This window comes from Thermobia domestica, chromosome 4 (genome assembly GCF_964235325.1).
Source record: "Thermobia domestica chromosome 4, izTheDome1.hap1.1, whole genome shotgun sequence".
NCBI lineage: Eukaryota > Metazoa > Arthropoda > Insecta > Zygentoma > Lepismatidae > Thermobia > Thermobia domestica.
In genome coordinates this window covers 4853894-4878466 of record NC_137457.1, presented here as the reverse complement: position 1 = coordinate 4878466, position 24573 = coordinate 4853894, and the positions used below count along the sequence as shown (strand labels likewise).

The window sequence follows — 24573 nt, the reverse complement described above, 5'->3', positions numbered from 1 at the left end:
GAAAATTAGTTCCAGAGTATCATCAAAATTTTGTTAATGAATTTAACTAAAAACAATACTTGTAACTTATCTAAAGCAGACTAAGAAAAGGTTCTGGCAACTAATTGAACTAAAACACAATCAAGGAGAACTGATATAACTTTAAACATGCAAAATTTCATAATGGAACTGCATTTCTAGCTTTACACTTTATTACACCTTAAGTACTCATAGTGTTCAAGACAAGACGTATCTCACAATGGGGCAATCCAGCACTTGAGAAATGCTCAGTTAACGTGCATATTATTTTTTCACAATTGTAGTGTCTCGCTAAATCTCTAATAATTTGTTGTCTCAATCGTTATAGGTTTCTTAAAATAATACTGTAGGGTTTTTAATTCTATAAGGTTAATTAAGATAAGTGAGTCCCTCAGAGGAGGCCGTCTTATCTTGGGCACATGGTGATGTATTCATTATATTGCATCCTTTTTTTTTGTAAGTAACTTAGGAAGAATAATAAAGGAAAATGTCAAATTCCCCTTTTACACTCAAGTGATTAAAAACTTATAACTTTTAACAGAGTATAAAAAGAAAACGAATACTCAGTTATTTCCAAGGTGTAGGTCCTTCCACTGCTTTTTACCTGGGCCGGTTCTGCTACTTCGGCTTCTGTAAGGAAAAACCTGAAACGAAAACAAAAAAAATTCTCCCACACACACATAGCATTATAGGCTGGACGTGGGAACCTGAAGTTGAGTGTAGTGTCCCAGCTACTTATTAGTCGAATTTGACGAACTTGGTAGTTAAGGCGTGACTGGGTTTTGAAGGAGAGCTATCTTATTTAATTTTTGAAATATTAAGTATGAGGCTAATTATTGTTTTTATTGAGTATGATAATCAACGAGTTTAAATAAGATCTTAACTTTGTGGTTCATATTTTTCAGCTTGTTGGAGTATACATACCATCTGTTGCTCGGAAAACACAAAGGAAGGAGAAGAGAAGACGTACGTCTCCAAAGACACTAAGGGGAGGTTTTCTTGTTACAGGGTAAGTACTATCACCTTGACTTGTTAGTGTGTTATTTTTGAAACATGCATTTCAAGTTCTTCACGTCAATGAAATCTCAGTTCATATCCTGGGTGTATCCCATACTGATTGTTATTATTACTGAATTAAGTGAAAAATTACAATGAAAGGGAGTGACCTAAGTTACAATGTAACAGTGATTATACAAAATGCGACTTGCATAATCTGTGATTTTAGTAAGTGGATCCCTAAGGGAGAACAAACGTGGTTACGTGGTTGCCACTCATGCAAAAAGTGCTTGAGTCGGGACTCGATCTCCGACCTATCTGTTTCCTTTCAACGTGATCTACAATTTCGTAACTGCCAATCACCTCCGGTAATTGAGACCATTTTTACAACGATATTAATTTTGACTGGAATATGTCGGGGCTCGAACTCAGGACCTCTAGTGTAGGTAGTGATGAGATGTGATCCACTAAGTGTCCATGGAAAGTATTGATTCTAACCTACTTTTACATATCAATTCAAATACAAACTTGCGCTCGTGAGGAGCGATAATTTAGATATAGGATAAAAGAAATGATCCAGTAGGGGCTCGAACCAGGGATCGCTAAGAATCAATTGTTTATCTGAGACTATGGTTTATCCCAATCGTGATGATTTATGAGGCAACATTATTATTATTATTCATTACATTGTAATGTCATTTCCCTATTTTCTCTGTATTTATCTATTTTCCTGTTGTAAATGCTGGCGGGTTCTTTGCTGTTGACTTTTCGCGCAGCCATCATCCTGAGTCGGATGCACTTCCGTCATCTGATAAGAGTTGATTTCCTTTTTAGTTTTAATGCAGAATGAAAGACGAGTGTTGAGGAAGTATCTGTGAACATTCTAAGAATTTGCATCAAACAAAATGCTATTCGATTAACTTTTAATTTTTAAAGAGTCTACTTTTGTTTGTTTATTTTGACATTTTATTTCACTTAACATGATAATTACTGTCGCGTTCTTATATTTATATTCTAAAGTTCGTGTGCGCTATGCGCTGTTGTGAAGCAGCGTTTATCCACCTATTAAACAGGGCCGCTTATGAAGGGGGCCACCAAATTTTGAAAAGTCTCATGACTTGTAGTTTTAACATCTTTTGACGGTTATAATCTTAAGTTTTATTCTGAATAGAATTCAGTTAGTTTACACCAAATTTAGTTAACACAAGATGACAGAGCTCGTGTATCCTTAATATGTGTCCCTTGATTTATGGGAATCTTTATTATTCGAGTATCGAACCTAATTATGAAATGATGTATACGTACTGATTCGCTTCCAATGTTTTATTATTTTTATTATTATTATTATTATTATTATTATTATTATTATTATTATTATTATTATTATTATTATTATTCCTTGAATGCACAAGTGATAGCGTGACTTAATACCACTCTGCGTTGTATTCTCAGCGTTGGGTGCCTTTTAATTCAAATCGAGCTAAGATTTTAACTTGTATGAAGGCAGTTACACAGGGATGATTGAAAACCACGAGTATAGTGGTGTAGTGGTAGGACAACATCTAGGATGTTACTATAGCCCATAATGATGTCATTTTTGGAACAGTTACTGTACGGTACAGTTACTTACCCAAAGGGGGGATCAATCTACCCCCAAATGTTCTTTCGAAATACATATAGAAGCCTTAACACTAACCTAAGCTTATCTTGCCACAAGGAAATAATGATACAATATGATACTGTCTAGTATTTTGATAAATAGTATTAACGCCCTTATACTGAAAACATTATTCTAGAATGAGCATCACTGTTAATACTTGGTCAGAATTCAACATGAACTGAACATGACTTAAAGGTAATGTAAACTTACTGACTAAATGTAGCAAAGTATAGTACACAAATAGCTATTTATATTCTTTTAAAAAAATGAATAGCCGATACATATATAATTGTAAATGTATTATGTACAATATACACAGTAGGCTAGTACATTGCCGTAATTTGCCAATAGATTGGCCATCGCTTAGAGATTGGTCAGTTTTACAGCAGCATAAGGTCAATTGTGGTCACCCAGAAGGGGTCGCAGAAAAATGTTCACATATATAAATGAGTATGGAGTCCACAGCAGCAGCAGAAAACAACATGTCAAAGACTAAGACGTATTTCTCCTTATTTCGTTTCTATTTTATTTTATTTTATTTATTTTTTTTTTACTTTAATCACTATGCTTCCCGCCCGAACTACGCGGAAAAAAGAAAAAAGAAAAAAAAATAAAATAAAAATTGTAATTTCGCAAGGAAAACCAAATGGGGTAAGCATTGTGGGGAGTAGCCTATATAAATATCTAGTGGGGGGGAATCTAGCTTTCCCCTTTTCCTTTTTTTTTCTTTTTTTTTTTAAACAGGTATATAACCTGGGTCATAAGAAAGCGACACGTACGCACGCGTGTATCATAAGTAGGCATAAGTTTGTAGCGGAGCGACCCAGAACAGGCAAGATTGACTTTGCTTTATTTTCTAGGTTAATGCAGCCCTAGCCACAAAGAGGGAAAGCGGCGAGTTTCTCGAAAGAGAGGAATGAAAACATGCGGCGGCGACGGATGGAATCCTATAATGTGAATGAGGAGTCCACAGCGGTAACGAAGTATACTTAAAGTCGGCGTTAAGTATACAACAACTCACACCCGTACGTATTAATTGTTAGTAGCTACTAATAATATTTTACTTTTCAGCTATGTCAACACTTATTTTCCTTATAGGGTCTCTACGTTTGGCAGCATATTGGGAGTCGTATAGGAGAGGAGGAAGAGGAGCTCATTCGTTGCCGGCAACATTCACACAAAGAAGAAAAAAAAATGACATTTGTCCCAATATGTTGGCAAAATATTCCTTTTGGTATCAACTCGACATAACTTTTCTCTGTGACGCGTCTAACTTTCCCTTGATTCTAAAAATGACTCATTTGCTCCTCAGATCACTTTTTAGCGCCACCCACTAATGCCTTTTACAGCATCGAGGGGAGAAGAGAATGGATTCCAGGAAGTAACCCCTTTTTTTTTGATTGATAAAGAGTGTATTATAACTTTTTGTTTGTTTTCAATTTCTTTTCAGGCTCTATCTATAGCCTGTATGCCCATGTTCCGGTATGCCAGAGGTCTTGCGTAACTACGTGTACTCCACTTTTTAGTGGTCTATGTGATGTATGAGAGATTCGACACACTCACTAAGGAATATACGCCAAGTTTTGTTTTCTCTTTTTTTTTTTAAAATTTGTCTAAGTTGATGCGACTAAATCTCATGAGCGACCTATATGTTACGCTTAACATTCATCGTCCTCACTATCGCTAGAATCTTCCGGCTCGCGTAAGTTGTCTCGGGGGTAATACTTCTTCAATCTTTCAATAGTTACAATCTGAGTATGGTTAGGGTTTGCTACCAATTCGATTTTACAAGCATTTGTGGGAGAAATACTCCTTAGGTAATATGGTCCCATAAACTTGGGTGTCAATTTTGGAGAAATATCCTTCTTAGGTAAATAATCTCTACACAATACTAAGTCACCAACCTTTAATTTAATAGGTTGTCTAGTGCGATCAACGCGTAATTTAGTCTGCTGCTGTGCATGTGTCATAGCCTTCTGGGCTAATTTACGGATTAACTTTAGTTGTTTCTGATGTTCCTGTATTTTCGTGAATTGATACTGGGTGTCCAACTGAGTGGGAAACCTGGCCTTTTGACCAAAGACAATCTCATATGGGGAATATTTCCTAATAGGGGAGGTTGATATATTATAAGCATATGCACACAAGCGGACATATTCCGCCCACTTAGTAGGCTGTTTAGCCGTGTACTTAGTAAGGAAACTTGCAATGACAGAGTTGAATTGCTCACACAGTCCGTTCGTTGACGGTTTAAATGCTGCAGTTCGAACATGTTTAATGTCAAATAAGTCATTCAGTTCGGCCATTATCGTTCATAAAAAATTACTTCCTCGATCCGTCAGTACCTCTTTAGGAGGGCCAAAACGCGTGATTAACTCGTCCAACATGGCCCTAGCCACTGTCGGGGCTTTAATATTTCGTAGCGGTACTAATATTGCGAAATGGCTGAGATATTCTATCATAACTAAGATATAGCTGTAGCCTGCGCTACTATGTAGCGGGCCAAAAATATCTAAGCTCCAGCGGGAAAATAATTCCTCTTTCACCGGTAAGGGATGAAGGAAACCTTGTTTCTTTTCTCTGGGGATGTTCACCCTCTGACATTCGTCACAAGAGCGTACGTATTCCTTAACTATTTTCCCCATGTTCGGAAAATAGTAACGTTCGTTCACTTTAGAGTAAGTGCGAGAAAATCCCGTATGGCCTCCGCACAGCGGGGACGAATGGGCCTCTTGTAAAATGTCGGGGATCGCCTTTTCTGGTATCACTAGTTTCTTATCTTTGTTCATGACTCGATATAACACATCGTCAACCACAACATAGGGTTTTAGAGTACGATCAGTAGGGTTGTCTTTTTTCTTTTGTATTAATTCTCTAATTTTATCGTCCTCTTTTTGCATTGTTTTGATATCTATTTTGGGACATAACACTAGGTTGCACACGTCTGCACAATCTTCTTCTTGACCAAATTTGGAGGGTAATTCATCCTTTAGCGGACATCTTGACAAAAAGTCGGCGGTCACGTTATTGCGGCCCTTGATGTGTTCGATTGTGAATAGATAGGGTTGTAAACGAATTGCCCAACGCATAAAGCGAGAATTTAGCATCTTATTGTTTCTTAGGTAACATATACCATGAGCATCTGTCCGCACAATAAAGGGACGGTCTGCCAATAGAAAGTGGAAATGCAAAATTGTCTTAGTAACTCCTAGCGCTTCAAGCTCAACCGTGGAGTAGTTGAGCTCCGCTGGGGACAAAGATTTTGAAAAATAGGCTATTGGGTGTTCTTTGTTATCTTCTTTAATTTGTGCAACGTATCCGCCTATTCCGTCTCGACAGGCATCCGAATAGACTATGGCGTCCTGATTCGGGTCAAAGTGGGCAAGGACCGGAGCAGATATAAGACAAGATTTCAAAGTATCCCATGCTTGTTTCTCAGTTTCTCCAAACTCGAATTTGGCATTCTTTTTAGTCAATGAAACGAGTGGTTTGGCAATAGTAGAAAACCCTTGGACAAAAGCTCTGTAGAATGAACAAAGTCCAATAAAACTACGTATTTCTTTGACTGTAGTAGGGTATGGTACCTTTGCTATAGCTTCCGTTTTTGCGGGATCTACACAAATTCCTCGTCTACCGACGATGTGACCAAGCACAGAGGCTTCTTCGTAACCAAAGTAACATTTCTTAGGGTTGAGTTTTAGGTTAGCCTCCCGGAGTCGAGATAAAATAATTCTCGTTCTTTCTATTAAATCTGAGAAAGAAGGACTAGGACAAACCAAATCGTCTAAATAACAAATTACATACTTCCACATAATGTCACCAAAGATAACGTTCATCATATTTTGAAAAAGAGCCGGGGCCGTGCTTAGTCCGAATGGTAGTCTCAAAAATTCGAATTTCCCACGGCTGCAGATGAATGCAGTCTTCTCTATATCACACGGACGGATTAATAATTGGTTGTAACCATTTTGCATATCGAGCGTATTTATGTATTTGGTACCATTCAGAAATGCTAATATATCATCTATACGCGGCACTGGCGTATAATTGGGCCTTAATATTAAGTTCAGTTTTCTGAAGTCGACACATATACGCGGGGAGCCATCTTTTTTAGTTACTATCACAATTGGTGCAGAATATGGGCTTTGACTTTCTCGGATAATATTGCTATCTAACATTCTCTGAATCTCTGCCGCGACTATCTCTCTCTGTTTTGGTGTTTCTCTATAGGGTGGATGAGAAACAGGTATATCTGTAATGACCTCTAGGGGACACATAAATTTATCGGTCGCCGCAGTCAGACGAGACTTGTCCCAGGCTACAACGTCCCTAAATTCCATCAATAAGTCCAGTAATTGGTTTCTTTCTTCGGGGTTTAAGTTTGGGCCAATATTTAGTACTTGAGCTAATTCTTCCTTGGTTTGGGGGACTTTCTGAGGTTGTTCAGGGACTTCCACGTCATCTGTTTCATCTTTGTTAGTAAGGTGTATGATCTGACGGCGCCTCCACCATAAAATGTTATATATGATGTTCCTGTATAATCTGATTAACGGCCTGTTCGTCATTGTCCGTTTCGTCATTTACGGACTCGACCTGGGGAACCAGTTTCCCTAAATAAAGGTTTTTAGACAAAGATCTGGTTCGATCTGAACTATTGAAAATAGTCAGAGTAATATTTCCATTGTCAGTAAAAACTGGACCTCTTGGGATCAAACAAGAGTGCCAATATCGAATTCCTTTGGACGGTAAAAATTCCCAAATATGTACGTTCCCGGTTGGAGCGGTAATTTCTATGTCATATGAAGCCTTGGACGGCACGCGGACATTTGTTGGAAGATGTACTTTGTAGGTAGTGTACGGATAGATATCAAAAAGTTCGTCGTTCAGCCCCAAAGGGTTTGGCACGACCTCTTTCTGACAATGATCCTGAGCAGAACTCTCTAGATCAGGGAGGGTTGCGGGATCATTTACACTTCCTTGCGTTATCAATTGTTTTCCTGTTTCTAAATGTCCGCTATTTGATTTTTCCTCTACAGGCTCATGAGGCGCCTGGGAGGCCAGGGGTGGTTTTACAGAGTGTTGCTTCTTTTTGTTATATCTTGTCGCATAAGACGCATTCTCTTTCTTTCTCGGTATAATCTCTGTATCCGAACCATCTGTAGAACTAACTGCCACAGTTCTACTATTGCCTGGCTGAGGGTCAAAGTTGGACAGGTTCTTTTCCTCTTTCTCTAAGTCAGGCGAATTGGTAAGTTCCAGCTCAGGAGCACTGGAAGACACCTTGCTTTTCTTAGTTCGTTTACGTCTTGCCTTTCTACATCTATTGACTTTCCCATTCGCTTTATTCGTAGGCTCCGAGGGAAGTTTTGTAATTTCCCTGGAACACACGAATACGCGGGACGTAATTTCTTCAGTATGAAGTTTTTGTCTCTTATCGGGTACGCTAACAACAGGATTTATGTCATTTCCGGTGACCAATTCTGGAGACGGATCCTTTCTCTTATATGAAAAGTTCCGTTTCCTATAAATTGGTTTGTTTCCATGAGGGGGGACAGAGTAAGCCGTTTGTCCAGCATTACCGTTCTGTCTTGATTGGAAATCATTGAACGATCTTTTTCCTACTGATGGTGGGTATCGTTTAACATGTTTTAAATCTAAGGTATGAATCACACCATGACGATTTCCATATGTACTTTTTGGGACTGTGAACCATAGATCTTCGACATGATTCCCGTCTTTATCTGCTAGTTCCATATATTTGGAATGAATGGTTGTGACATATTTGTGCAGGAAATCTATCCCCAAAATAACGTCATAGGCGCAAAACTGTGGGTCAACTATAGCTACGTCTAGAAATCTTCGTTTGGTTGTTTTCAAGTGATCCTTGAAGCAACACGCTATTCTCACCACAGGAATGTAATCTGTGGGCTGGGCACCAACCCCACGAAGCTTAACATAACCCTTCAGTCTTTCCGTTAGTGGAAATTTTGGAGGTAAGAGGGTTTTCGAAGCTATCGAAATTTCAGAGCCAGAATCTATCAGAGCTTGCGCCCAGCGGTCTCCTATTTTTATCTTGACTGTACAAAGCTGCGCCTGCCCATGGCCAAGGCCATAGGTATTTTGGTGATTGTTCCTATACAATTTGTAACCCGGTTCTGCTACTACTTCGTCTGTGTAACAAGAACTAATCTGTACAAATTCTGGTTGGTGTTGTTCTTTAATGCTAGACCAGTCCAAGCGGTCATTTTCCCATATTATGTCATAACCATTCCTTTGACTAACTAATCTTTGCGCTGTGTGAAATTTTCTAAGATATTGTAGGCACTGTTCGAGATCATCGCAATCATCCACTTCAAGCATCAGCTTATTTAGGATGTCTGGCAACAAACTCATTCTAAGTTTACTCATCAATTCACTTTCATTAACCCAACCTCGCAAAAATTTCAAATCCTTTATTAACTTATAAATGAACGCTAAAGTACTCTCATTGGGTTGTTGTTTTCTTGTATCAACGTCATATTCTAATCTTGCAGTATACTCAATACTAGGGAAAGCCTTTTTAAGTTTTTCCTTCATCTCGCTATAGCTTAAAGGTAAAATGTTTGCTAGGTCTACTAAATAGAAGGAGAAAGCTTCCCCTTTTAGACAGTAAGGAAGATAATTTACTATTTCCAGGGTTGACCATTCGTATATGCTAGCCACTAATTCATAGTCTTGCAGGAAAAGTTCCACACACTCATGCCTATTACCAGAAAAGGAGGGAATTTCAACATTTGGATAAATCTTGAATGCTTGTGGTTTAGCACTAATAGTAGAATTTTGATTGTCACCCTCGGGAGGAGGGTTGCTAACTTTGCCTGTTACTACTTTATCCGCAAATTTAGGTTTCTCAAAACTATATGGTATTGATGGCTCTGTAACCGGACTAGCCTTAATTTCTTGCTCAGATTTTAAATTTATACGAGGCTTATCCTCAGGGTCTACTTTTAGAAAGGACGAAAAATTTGATTTTTGCTTGTCAGAAGTCTTATCGTCACTGGATGAATGTGCAACGGGCTCATCCTTCAGATCTAAGGACCTGTCTAAAGAAACCGAGGTGTTGAAATTTTCAGAGACGGACCTATAGTCGGTATCAGTTACGCTTCTATTTTCTAACTCGGAGGTTTGTTCTGAACTAAATTCTGAGGTATAAGATCTATCTTGTTCGCTGAATGCTGATTTTTCTGTCTTTTCCCCTTCGCTACACTCTAATTTCTCCATGGGGGCCATGGGTGTAACTACGCTACTAGGTGGCGAAATGAACACTATCTGTAAGGGATTTAACTTTTCCTCTTGTTGGTACTTTTTCATTTCTTTAGTCGCAGGTGATTCACTAGGTTCATTATAGGAGCTAAATTTAGAACTAGTACTAGCTGAAGGTTGTAAACCACTATTCTTAACAGTATCAGTTAGTTTGTTAGACTCTCTTTGGGTTGGAGAGGTTGAGGGATCGTCTCTGTTTTCTACTTCATCCAAACAAATTACCGAGGCACCAAATTCCGCGTAATCAAAGATTTTACCAATGTTTTCGTTTATTCTACTTTCAGACCAGGAATCGTTATTTTCTTTTTCTTCCTCTTCAATTTGCTTCTGGTGGTCAGAGCAAACTGAGGGAAAAGCATCATCCCTTTCCGTCTCTTCGCCTAACTTCCTCTCGACTGGAGCAGGGGCGACGAGGTCATTTCTCTGGTCAGCGTCCTCTTTGGGAGGGTCTTGGTTCGTTACTCGGGGAGTAGAGACCGTGGGAGGATCCCAATGGTCATATCGGAGTTCTTCTTCGGAGTTCCACGAAGGTTTTGACTCATCCTCCAGGGATGACGCAGGAGAAGACTCCGGGTTGTCGTCTTGTAATTTCGCTATTTCTTCGTTTTGTAATTTCTCTAGTTCGTAACCTAACCAATCGTCTCTCAACGATTTACCCCCATCTGAGTCGGCACTACTAACATCTCCGTTTGACCACCTAACTTTACTAACTACACTGAGTATGTTATCTATACTGTCCAAATATTGCAGTTTCTCTTGGAGGGTAAGGATCTCTTCAAACATGACAGGGTTGGTTTGGGTAGCTGTTGTCCGAAGAACCTTAAGTTCACGGTCTGTATCAATTCGGATCATTTTAGGAAACTTATATTCGGTCTGAACGCTAACATCTTTCTTTTGAACATCGTCGGTCTGTATTTCCATATCAAAATTTCCAACTACATTTTCCTCAGGTAATAAATCTTCAAAGGGGGCTGAGGGGTCCGCTTGGAATAAAATACCTAATTTCTCTTCTTCGTCACCTTGGCGACGAACAACTGTGACCTGTACTTTCTTGTTTCGTAGTTGTTTAGTTAAAGGTCGAATTAAGTTTCCTACTGCCGGGGACAGTTCTGTTTGTAATGAATGCTTAATCTGGTCTAATATCGCTTCATCGTTAGATTGTGACAAAGAGCGCGATTCATTTTCATTATTCTCGTCAGGGTTCTCAATTTTCGTTTCCCTTGGTTCGGTTCCTATATTTGCATAAATTGGCTCTTTATTCATGAAAGCCTTGGGTTCGGGACCAATATTTTCATAAATTGGCTCTTTACTCGCTGAAATTCGTGATTCAGTATCTAGATTAGCATACATGGTTCTAGGACCGATCTCGGCATAAACCGTTTCATCACTACTCCCAGCATAAAAAGATTGAAAGGTCGGTCTTTGCATTTCTAACGGCGTTCTAGGATCTGACAGCTCGTATTTAATAGGAAAATATAGCGCTACTGGGCTATCTGGTCCTTTAGATACACCAATATCTTTATTTTCTGAACTTAACACTAAGTCACTTATTCTATTTTCCTTATCAGCTAACTTATTATTATCTAGGGGACTTTGGTTCGAGGGGACATCAGGTATTACACCTGCTGTTGTTTCTATCTCAATTGTTGCCTGAGGCCATTCCTGACCTGCAGTTATTAGTTCGGCTATCTCTAGTTCATCTTTTAAATTTACATCATTCACTAGAGTTTTCGGATCTACCCCCGGTGGGGTCTCGTCCGTATCTGAATTTACATATATCGTCCTAGGAGCTGGCATTGGTTTTTCACTTGAACCAGCACTTTGTATTTCTATATCATTTCTAGTCGGGATAGCGCTAGACGCGGCCAGCGGCGTTAGATCGCAGCCACTCGCCGGGGCGTCTGGAGTATGAGGACTAGCGGTCGTTGGTTCACGATATCTGGGCTGACTCCAGGTATCCAAGTATCTCGGTAATGGATTCTTTTTCCAACGACCAAATTCAGGAGGAGAATGCCCGTGTACTTTTATTTTATTGCACTCAATACAATAGTAATTATTCCACCGATCTAAAATATAACGGTGCTTGCCCGTGGGGGTCTTAGGACAATGAGATTGCCCTAAATCTAATAGCTTGTCTTTTAGTTTCTGCGCGAAACTCATTTTTGATAATAAATCTGTTTTTGTTTCAAGTCAGTGGCCTCTCAAACCAGGGCAGTGGGTAATCAACCTATTTCCTCTGATATGGTAAAAATTTAATCACTGATAGCTACTTCCCTCGGAAATGCTACGTCAAAATTTCTTACGTATTTTGCGACTTATTATTATTTCAATATCTTTATTTAACTTCCTTTGAACTTGAAATACTCAACTTCCCTTTCTTTATAAATTTTGCTTTACTTTTTAGAACGGGAAACGGAAAGTGACTAGACAGCTGTTTCTAACAGATAATGCCTATTTGCTCACTTATGAGGAGTTTTACTTTTTACTTCTATTCTTTAACTGTTTTTTTTCTTTTCTTTTCTTAAAAGAACTTCAATTTTTTTTTTAAATTTACAAGGGGAATTACGATCATCCAACCATTGGATCATGTACCTGCATTTTCATTTCCAATATTGCATTTGCATAAAGGTGAGTTTTAGGCAGTTATTCCCAGGCAGCCGTCGGGCTTGCACCCCTATTACAGAGGGGCCCTGCTGGACCTAGAGAATAAGATACCTGTGACCCCCAAGCGTTGCATGGGAAAGGATTTTAGACACTTATCGCCGGACAGACTAGTCGAACTTTCATCCCGTAAAACGGGCGGTTCTACTGTCTAGAGATAAACTGCCTGTGATCCTCCCCAAATAAGTGGTAAAGGTATTAGCCACTTATCGCCGGACAAACTAGTCGAACTTTCATCCCGTAACACGGGAGGTTCTGTTGACCAGAGATAAAATTGACTGTGACCCTACCAAAGCGAGCAGAAGCATAAGCAGACTTAAAGTTTTGCAAGTACATGAGACAAGAGCTGAATTCATTTTTTAACACTCGCGTCCCGATTTTTCCATTTCCCTTACTACACAAGAAAACGTCGTGAGGTAAACTGAGTCTTGTTCTGCGGAACCTAGCAACTTTTCTGCTGACTTATAACAACTTAAAGCGAGAGAAGTTGAGAATAAAAAATTTTTCGTCGCCACTTCACTACTTGTGAAACGCATTATTTAGAGCAGAAAAATTATACTTGTATATCAGAGTCATAGGCTGAACACCGCCTAGTCCAAGTACGCCACTGAACTGTACTGACTTTACATAGTACCGATACACCACTTGACTAGTCAAAAGAAAACTTCACTTTTATCTATTGGAAACTCTTTCGATAAAAAAAAATCACTCCCGATTTGCAAAAATCGCGTTTCAGGCAATTGAGATATTTGGTTCCCCTATAAAGTGAATGAGCACCAGAGATTTGTTTAGCGTTTCAAGAACACACAGTTGGTTACCCGGCGAACACCGAACACCATAAAATGTTATATATGATGTTTTGGTTCTGGGATTGGCGTAGCAATTGTGTACACTTTCTTTTGTGAAATCGTAATTGAGATCACTTCTTCACTCTCCACCCAGTATTACAAGGTTGGTTCGGAGTCCAACTCTCTTTTAGCCTCGGTCTCGAAACGTCGTTGGCCCACTGGTTCGAAGATGATGAGAAAGCGTACTAAAGTGGTAGAGCTTGGTACTGGAAATCGAAACCCAGGTAACACTTGAAGACTGTGAGTTGAATCTAACTAGGTGGGATAGCTTGACTGAATCAAAGAGACCATTTCACTTTACTTTTTATTAAAAAAAAATAAAAATAAGAATACAGATGAATTTAACAAAATCGGTTACTTGGAGTTACAACTTGGAAGTTTTTCTACATTATTCAAGTGGGAGCACAACCCTATTATACTCAATGGGTGCTAGAAGGTTTTTACGCTAAACCGCGAGTTATTGAAAATAGTAAAGTGTGAACTTTGTGCATCGCAACTTGCATTGGCCCGAAAGGAAAACATGTTAAGTCTCGAAGAGGGAATGTGGTCTCAGATTGATGGGACTTGAAAATAAAACTCATATTGATCACTAAACAATCTCAAAGTGCTCATCCCGTGTGGAGGGGGAACTTAGAAAAAATTAGCACATACCTGATTTTTCTGAAGACCGTCCCTAACCAGAGCGAAGTTCACTGTTAGCCGTCCGTCCGTAGAATCAATCGGTGCGGCAGACAAGCCTCGCTTATAAAGGCGCTTCGTCCCACGCATTTCTGCCTTTTCTGACGTAGCTCGAAGGCGACGTCACGAGCCTCATCGAGCATGGGAGAGACTTCTTCACGCGCATGCTCAATAGTGGTTAAGACTTCTAGTATTTCTATGATTTTTCTCTATCACGCCGGGATTGAAATTCCTATTTTACATTTATTTGTACAGTTTATATTTTGCACCTAGCTCTAACTACTTAATAGATTTCGTGGTATTCCCTAAATATTGCCTCTAGGACCCAGCTCTGTGATCTGAGTAAAATCAAAGCTAGGGTCATACCACTATTTCATGCGTGTGGTTTGGTGTCAATGAGGCATCAGGTTGATAATTCAATCTGGACCTCACCTGACTCCGTTCTCCCTATTTCTCTTTTCCCTTACTGCACACACAATTTGAAACGCGCGGGCGTCCCGCCCTATAATTTGGAGTCCGGCCTAGGACTTCGAGGCACAACTGTGTAACAATATATATATATATATATATATATATATATATATGTGTGTGTGTGTGTGTGTGTGTGCGTGTACATGAAGCGAGAGAGAAACTTTTACCTCCTGATGTTATGCGAGTAATTATAAGCTATACAAGATAGTGAAAAGCAAAGTGAGTTATAAAGTGTAAATAAACGTTAGCTTTTTAAGGAAGTTTACGCACATATAATGTAACCATATACGTAATTGCGCAGTCTGGTATCAAACTAACGCTTTCAGGCCCAAGAAGTCAAAAAATATGTAGAACTCTTGGTATTACGAGTAGGGTGATGTAATATCTGCAGGTACATTCTGAAACACGTAGAAAAACAATCCATTTATCATGTGGACCGAAAGCGTTTAATTAAAAATTGACAAATATGGTTCGTCCCAGAAAGTGGGCATTAAAGAAATAACGATCATGTCAATAGTGTAAAATACCCACGTTTGGAAAAATTTCTAATTATGTTTTTTTAAACTAATTTCATGATTCTGAGTCCAATTATGCTACTTTTTAAAAAATAAATGTAAAACAAATATACCTCCAGTCCCCTATAGACCTTATGGTATTTGAATACCTTGGAAAAGAGGTCTAAACGGGCCTATAACGTCCCGTCTAGACCTCATGTGGGTATTTATCTACATCTATTTAAGAACGAGACTTAAAATTTGACAGTTTTCGGTTACCCATAAACCTTTAGTTGAGGGCAGGGATACACCCACGGGGACAAATTGGGGCTCGACCTCCCACATGACTTCTTGTTCCCCAAATGAAGTTCGACTGTTAGGTCTTTACTTCAACATGTTTATTAAAGCAAATGAATGCTTATAATAGAACAAATAGAAATGCCCATTCTTAACATGAGAAAAATAAGGTTTAAACGAACATAAAAGTGGAAATTTGAATGTTATAGACACTGCCCCAATTATAGAAACTGCCGAAGTTTTGGAAAGGCTGAAATACGTTTTTGATTAATTTCAATTAAAAGCTTATGTACCAGACTTCTTACCTCTAACTTTAACAAATACTCACATAAATTTTATTAATAAAAAAATTGAAATTGGAATATTATAGAAATTATTCCCTTTCCCCAATGTAACCTGAACACTCAAAACATGTATTCTCCTATTTTTGATTAAAAGTTTAAATATCGAATCCCTCTCCTATATCTCACATTTACCAATTTCACAATAAAGAGTCGAAGTTCGTAAGATAGAATTTACCCTACTTTCGCTATTTCAGAGCGGAATTTTCTGAAAGCACGGAAATTCAACTTCAGTTAATTTTAATGGAGAGCTCAAATGCCAGGTTTTGTTTTCCTAATGTCAGATATTTCATTCTTAGAAAAAGATTTGAACCCCTTATATACATAATTTTAAAAATGCCTTCTTATGATTTGTTTTCGTGACGGAGTCACCTGTCCAAATTTTATTTCTACCTATAAGTATTCATTTATGTTTATGAGTGAATTACTTATACCACCGTATTTAATAATATTAATCTGAAAGAAAAAATCTAAACAACGTCAACTGATAACAATTATGAATTTCCCAAATTCAATAATTAGTACAATACTGATCAGTGGCATAGCCATAAATATACTATACCAAAGAAAGTACTAATTATTGCGTAACGAAAAAATAGCTTACACACACACAGACGTACACGTACACATACAACAAACATTATGTGACGTTATCGGTTGAAATGTGTGACATATGGTCAGCCAGAGTGCTTCATGGGCTTTTGTGACACGAATTTTAGTATTGTATTTCATCATATAGAGGTGAGGTGAATTTCAGGTGAGACAGATAAGAAAGAAGTTAAATTGTTTCCAGTTTTCTGTAGTTACACAGTATTGAAATACTGATGAACTTTGGTAAATAATAAATTAAACTTTCTGACGCTACAGCCATGAAAGACTGACTAGCCACATGGCTCACATTCAACGGTCTGGGTGAGGAGTGACAGTGCATCGGTTCCCAGGCGCCATTATTTGTGACTTTCTAGCAGTGTTGGGCAAAATCAATTGAAATCAATTGCAATTGATCAATCAATTGAAAGTAATTGCTCTGAAAATTAATTGCAATTGATTTCAATTGCAATTGATTTCAAATTGTAATTGACAATTAATTTCAATTGCAATTGAAATCAATCATAAAATTTGCAATTAAATTTTCGTCAATTGTTAATTGTTAATTGGTCACCAGGCAATTGAAATTTTTAATTGTTAATTGTAATCCCAAAGGGCGCAATTGAAAAATTTAATTGTTAATTGCAATTGACAATTGAAACTTTTAATTGTTAATTGTAATTGTTAATTGCAATTGAAATCAGCAATTAAAAATGAAGACAAGAAGATGTGAGTATATTGTGTTGTCCACTTGTTACTGTTTTACATATTTCAAATAAGGTACTTATAAGAAATGCTGGATAACTACCATCCCTTCGCCAACCTGGGAAGAAAGCCGTGAAACTAAGTATTTTTTAAATATATTATGTTTATTGTTCTATCTCCCTCGAAAGAATTCTATATGCCCGTCATGCATACAATAGGAATGGGCACGAGCGAGTTCGAGCGAGTTTTCTTTAAAACTCGACTCGACTCGAAGCAGACATCTTTGAGCTCGACTCGAGAATTCGATTCGAAAAATTTCCCCCAACTCGACTCGAATTCGGATTGAGTTTCCATCGAGTCGAGGCAAAACGAGCCAATCCGAGCTAAATCCTTTGTGTAGTTCCAAGTACTACTCTCTTCAAGTATCCTAGATAGACAATATAATTATCAATGATACTACTACTATTACTATAACTAATTATTATTATACCACCGTGTATCTATATAAACATGGAATATAGGCGGTTTGTATTTGAATACTAAAAATTAGTTGACTGTCGATCTCGGTTATCAAGAAATCTTCAGGAGGCAAGGACATCGGTCACGAGGTTCTAGGTTTGAGTTCAGGAGGGCTCGAGCCAAAAAATATTAAAAGTTATAGGACTCCAGCCAAACATGTTCAAAACTGCTCGACCGGGGTTTAGGGTTGTCAACGACTCAAGCGGCTTGCTCACAGCTCATTCACTTATTGAGCTGAATCGAGAAGTGAGCCGAGCCAACAGCTCATTCAACCGAGCCAGCTCGAGCCGATGGCTCACACGAGCCGAACCCAACCGAGGTGATTGCTTACCCCAACTGAGCCGGTTCGAGCCATCGGCTCAGTTAAGCTGACTCGAACCCAGCCTATGGACTCGTTTCAACGGAACTGGTTCGATTCATTGGCTCCAATCGAGCCGAGTCGATGATTCGCCTCTACCGAGCCGGCTCAAGCCATCGGTTCAATTGAGCCCAGTCGATGGGTCATCCCAACTAAGCCAGCTCAAGCTGTACGCTCAGTTGAACCGAGTCGAGCCGGTTGACACCACTATCCCGGTTGAGCTTCTACTTTGGCTAAAAAATTGGACTGTACAGTTCTCAGCCTTGATGGTAAGAACTACAGTATATACTTATATTGGTGCTCACGGCGTCATTAACTTGTTCCCAGACCAACGAATTTCGAGGTACTTTGTTTTGCATCTTTATTGCATCTTTTGTGTCGCTTTATGCGCCTATTCCCACATTTTGTGTGTCGCCGAAAGTGGATCAAAATGGACCTACAAATATGGCGGAACAAGCTATTGCTGTTCGTCACCAATGAATTTTGAGGTCGTTTCCTTCACATCGTGTTGTGCCGTTTTGTGCGTCTACTTCCACGTTTTGTCCGTCATGGGAAGTGGGTTAAAATGGGTCCCCAAGATGGGACGAAAATGAATCACTGTTCCGCCACTAACGAATTTCGAGGTCGCTTCTTTCGCATCGTTTAGTGCCAGTATCTTGCCGTTTCGAGCGCGTATTTTCACGTTTTGTTTGTCACCGGAAGTGGGTCAAAATGAGCTTCCAAGATGGGACGAAAATGACCAAGAGTTCCGCTACTATCGAATTTCGAAGTCATTAATTTCACATCGCGTACCCTTTTGTGCGCCTATTTCGACGTTTTGTGCGTCACTGGAAGACGGTCAAAATCGTCCTCAAAGGTGGGACGAAAATGACCCATTGCTCCAATTTCGAGGTTCTTCCTTTCGCATCGACTAGTGATTTTGCGTGTCGTTTCGTTCCCCTATTTCCACGTTTTGTGCGTCACCGGAAGTGTGTCAAAATGATCAGATAAAATATCAATGTAAACAAACTGAACAACGGGAGAACAATTAAGAAACATTTCTAAAATTGGATATATTTTCTGTGAATATATATCCAACAACGTACATGTGTTTTCTTTGGGAAGGCCAATGGGGGCTGAATTTGAACGTAAACACTATCTGGAGTGTCACTATACATCTGAACAACCCCAATAAATATGGATTCGTCACAAATATTGTTCATTTTCTACTACTCTTACATGTCCCGGTGAACGCCCCCTCAGACCCCCTTGGTTCGAATTGTGAAAAAAATCTCCTCTAAGCCTCAGCCGATACCGTGAAAACTATGAATGTGACACTAACATATGCCATTTTCTACTATTTTTTACATATCCCGGTAAAAGCCCCTATGATTCTCTGGTTCCAATTTTGAAAAAAAAACGCGTCTGGCCCGCAGCCGATGGGGGCTGTATTTGGAAGTCAACGCCTGTGGAAGTATCACCATTCATCTCAGCAATAGCGAAAACTATGATTTATATTTTATGGATTTGACACTAATATCAGTCATTTTCCATTATTTTTACATGTCTCGCAATTCCCCACTCCCGGTGACTCCAGGCCCGCATACAATGGTGGCTAAATTTGACAATCATCGCTAATGAAAGTATCACCATTGATCTCAGCGACCGCGAAAACTACGGATTTGACACTAATATCGGTCATTGTGGATAATTTTTACATGTCTCGTGATCCCCTTTATAATGCCCCCCTTCCTTAGCTAATTGGGGCTAAATGTAAAATAAACGCGGTCTTGAGATTCACCTTTGAGCTCAGCGACCCCGAAAACTATGAATTTGACATTAATATCGGTCGTTTTTTATTATTTTTACATGTCTCGGAACTCCCCCCTCTGGTGACCCAAGGCCCGCATACAACGGTGGATGAATTTGAAAGTCATCGCTAATGGTAGTGTCACCATTGATCTCAGCAACCGCGAAAACTATGGATTTGACACTAATATCAGTCATTTTGGATTACTTTTACGTTTCGGCCCCCGTTAACCCACGGCCCGCAGCCAAATAGGGTGAATTTGGAAGTTAATGCGATCAGAGTTTTACCATTGATCTCAGCGACCGCGAAAACTATGAAATCGACAATGATATAGGTCATTTTTACTACTTTTACATGTCCTTGTAAACTCCCCCCTGAGACCCCCTATTTTGTCAAAAACACTTCGCTTTGGTGTGGGACCTGGACCAAGGTATCTTTGACTACAATTTGGTAGCTCTCGGTCAACTTGTCTGGTCTCCAGGCCGGTCTCGGTAAACGTCCCCCTGAGACCTCCCTAGTTCGAAATTTGAAAAAAACTCTTCGTCTTGATCTGGGGCCTAGACCAAGCTACCCATGATCAAATTTTGAAAAGTTTCGGTCCACTCGTCTGGTTCACAGGCCGCACATAGACAGACAGACACGAACAAACTCTTTATTTTATTTATATTAGAAAGGTCAGATCCGCCCTTATTGTAATAGAGTGATGCTTGAGCGATTGATCGTAGAAATTCAAACTCCGATGAGTGATAATTTCATAGCCTTGTTTTAATATTACAAGTTTAAACTCTTTAGTCAGTAGAGAAGAGGGCTTGAATCATGCGTCAGAGTTGATGACAATGGGTTTTGGTAGGTCTGTGGGTCACAGTGGGTGAAAGTGGTTCATGGTGGGTGGTGGGTCAGAGTGGGTCACGGTGGGTTGTGGGTCACGATGGGTGGTGAGTCAATTGGTCGTGGCTAAAGTTTTCATTGCCCCACGCCCTCTCTGAACTACAGTGTTGGAAATTAATCAGTGAAAATCAATTGCAATTGATCAATCAATTGAAAGTAATTGCTGTGGAAATCAATTGCAATTGAATTAATTGCCAATTAATTTCAATTGCAATTGAATTTCTGAATTCAATTGCAATTACTTTCCACTGCAATTACTTTCAATCAATTGATTAATTGCAATTGATTCTCCATTATTAATGGCCAACTGCAATTAACAATTAACCATTACTTACTTCAATTGTTAATTGCAATTAACAATTAAATTTACAAATTAATTGTTAATTGTTAATTCAATTGAAATTTGCCCAACACTGCTTTCTAGATCACAGTACGCCATCTCTTAATTCACTAACAATGAGGTTAAACTAGATCTAAATAATATTATTTTTAAAGAAAAATAAACACCCACCTTCTTTTTAAGTGGTATCTACTCGTATCTGCAGATGGTAAATTTTGATGGCTACTGTAACGAAACATTGTTTTAAAAAATTAAGACTGTTATATATAACACTGAAATCTTATGTAGGGTTAAAAATATAGCTTATGAGAAGTAAGTTTTTCTTTAAACATCTCATGTAGAGCTTGTTCCTCGTGACAAATTATCTGCATAAAAGAGTCTTAACAATTCTAAATAAAAGAGTCACAAATGAAACACTCCATGGTGATCGTAAAACGACTAAGATTTTATTTATATGTCATTTATAACTCTACAATGTTGTACTAATCACTCGTTAGGAAAATATTTAAAAGGGTTCCTATTTATTGTTAATATTTACTATATCGTCAAATATGACTCATGCAATTTTACTGACACTACATTAACAAATTCCATAAATAACTCTAAATAACATCATTTGTAATTACAAAGTCTGTAGTCTGATTTAAGGCTGTTTTCTTCGAACAAAGTTTTGATAAAGAAAAGAAAGAAAGAAAAGGAAAGAAAGAAATGTCAGGAAAGAAAGAAAGAATTTTTCACAAATGTTTCAATAATACCGGTAGCATATTTTTGTTTAAGAAATCAGAGCGAAAAAGTTCAGTGCGGTGGTCCGTAAGCAGTAAATATATACCATGGGGGTGATTGGGTGTAAATAAAGAAAACTAAAGCTTTCCTTTGGTGTAAATAACTTGTATTCCACTTAAAAACTAACAGTTTTATGTGGCTTAGAAAAAAATATACCTTTGTTTACGCAAAATAAGAAGTAACTTATTTCTAAATCTCAATGATATTTGAATGCCTTTTCAAGCCTTCCAGTTATTGTTTATAGCATAGCAGATTGTCCTGTGAATTTAATCCAAAATGTATCACATACGAAAAAACTATAAGCGGTCAAAACTTTAGCCGAAAATGTAAAAAAATAAAATAAAATAAAAAAATAGAAAAGCCAAGAGATCAGGCCCTGATATTCAAACAAACATAGGAGAAGGTAATAAGACTAACACTAAATAACTATAAACTACTGCAATAGAACAAGTGTTGGAACTCTGGATAGATAAACAGATCCTATTTACAGCATCAGCACTATTGGCATACGCAACGGCCACTAGACTTAAGTTGAACAAAATAGCTTAATAAACACAATGCACTATGAAACAAAAGTATACACCATAAAATACAAAGATAGCACAGCATTTAAATGAATTCTAAGCAAAAAATGTTCACTTAAGGCATTCCTCCCATTTACCCCCGCACCATGCGCCCAATTAACCCCGTGGAGGTATTTGGAAGGAACAAATTTTAACAAAATTTTAACTGCCTCACAGTGAGGATTCAAGATTGCTGCTCTTCACGGCACCATCCTTAGGAAGTTTTTAAGCAGCAGGAAAAATTCTGGCTCAAAACATTAATAGATGAGCGATTTATTGTAACTCAAACCAAAAGACATACACACCTGAAACTCGGTTCCAAATATGTCATTTCTCAATCAAATCAGTTTTTGGTTTTTTGTCATTATTACACCCTCTCAAAATTCAGCTAAGCTTTTTTTCCTAATCAACATCTACCTACCCAAAATTTGTGTCATTAAATTCCATAGAAATATACTGAAATGCAAAATATTTATATAAATTATTAAAAAGTTTTCCGCCCAATTACCCCCTTCTACTCTCTCTCCAAAATATATACCAAAATGATTATTAATATTTAAAAATGTTTTAGTGTACCATTGTACAAAAATGAGATATACCTAACTAGTTATATGTATGAATAAATATAATGCATTGAGCTGAACAAAACCACATGTTTGAAGGTAAATTCTTATGCGTAGTATCTAGAAAATCGAGAAAAATGCTTTTGTAGTGATGAAAACTATGCGGTTCTTTAACCAAAATGACAGTGTTTAATTTTACTGAAAGAGATAGTTCTTGGCTTGCGTAATGTATGAGTAGTTTAATGCACTGTTAACTAGCAAATTGTAGATCTTCGTATTTTTCGAAGTGACACACACACTCTTTTACACACATAGGATTACTACTTATAACTTAACCTTACAATTCAACTATGCCATATGCTTTTATTTTCTATTATACTTGCTCATTCTTTAGGTCATAATCCAGTTCTCGAAAACGATACTGGGATACTAGTTTCTGATATTCTTTCTAATGTGTTGATTTTAGTCAATCTGAATCAAGGACGTGCAAGACGAAACAGTTGTCTCCCAAACAGAGAAAATAAATTAATGGCATCTCCAATCAATCAATAGGCGTGAGAGATTCGAGTTCGATCTCCGATGGGGGGCTACGATGGCTCAGTGGTAGAGCGTTCACCTCTGGTTCATGGGGTCACAGGTTCAAATTCTGCTCCCGCTAAGTGAACTTTGTGGTGGACAAATACCGTGTGCATGGGTTTTCTCGGGGTTCTCCCGTTTCCTCCTACTTTCTTTATTCCACCATTTCATTCATTTCTCACAATCACCGTCACCTTATGCCTAACCGGCATAACTGTGGGACGTAAAACTCAAAGATTTCATTTTTTTTCGATCCCCGGTGGAAGTTCATGCGGTTTGGATCCCACAATAATTTCACGTTTTATATAGCCTCAATAGTCAAAGAGACGCTAAACACAAACCAAATCAAACCAAATCAATAATAGCAGTATCGCGTTTCCTCTAAGATCGAACCTATTTTTAGGTAACCAAAGGACGCATTCCGTTTTTTATCAATTTATACAAATATCGAGGCTTTTATATACCCAAAAGATAAATTCGGGTTTTATCTATTTATACAAATATAAATATAGTATCTTTCTACATGTATTATGAGTAAATCAACCATTTTGAGTTCTGCAACTACTGGGCCAGAGTATGACTTAGCGTGTTTGCACACGATACCGACAAAATCGGAGGAAGCCCCGATAATATCGGTGTCAGTGTCGGCGTACTTTGCACACGTCGCCGACAATATCGGTGGAAGCCCCAACAATATCGTTGCCGGTAATGAGTGAAGTAAGTGACACACACAATATATTCTGCACTGCTTCTAAAAATCTTCTCCAGATATGAAAACAAATAAAAGTAATAATAATCGGGAAAAATATTTTTTAAAACAAGGATTACAGAAACTGTTCTGAAGAGGTGTGGAGAACGGTACAAAACAGAAAAAATAGGCCTATGCCTAAACATGTTTAGATTTAACAGTGCCGTTTTAAATATATGTCGTAAACATAGTATTTTTGTTTCGATGAGAATTGATGCTGCGGTACATTGCAAACTATATTAGTTTTTAATTTTTGTTGAAACACTGTTACATATTGTATGTATGTATATTACTTTGTTTACCATGCAATTAACACTAATGTCATAGTAGTAGTAGGCCCCCCCGTATGCCCGAATGACTCATCCTCACTCTCTTTTATGACCAGGG

The 24573-nt window shown here is 38.2% G+C and overlaps 1 long non-coding RNA gene across 1 annotated transcript in view; it reads left to right on the top strand.

Moving 5' to 3' along the window:
* Positions 1–662: 662 nt before the first annotated feature.
* The window catches only part of LOC145683241 (uncharacterized), a 148848-nt gene continuing 124937 nt past the window's right edge, over positions 663–24573 (top strand). Inside the window, exons 1-2 of the long non-coding RNA XR_014130978.1 lie at positions 663–1027; positions 3535–3699. This is a non-coding gene — a long non-coding RNA (uncharacterized LOC145683241). The remainder of the gene's footprint in view (positions 1028–3534; positions 3700–24573) is intronic.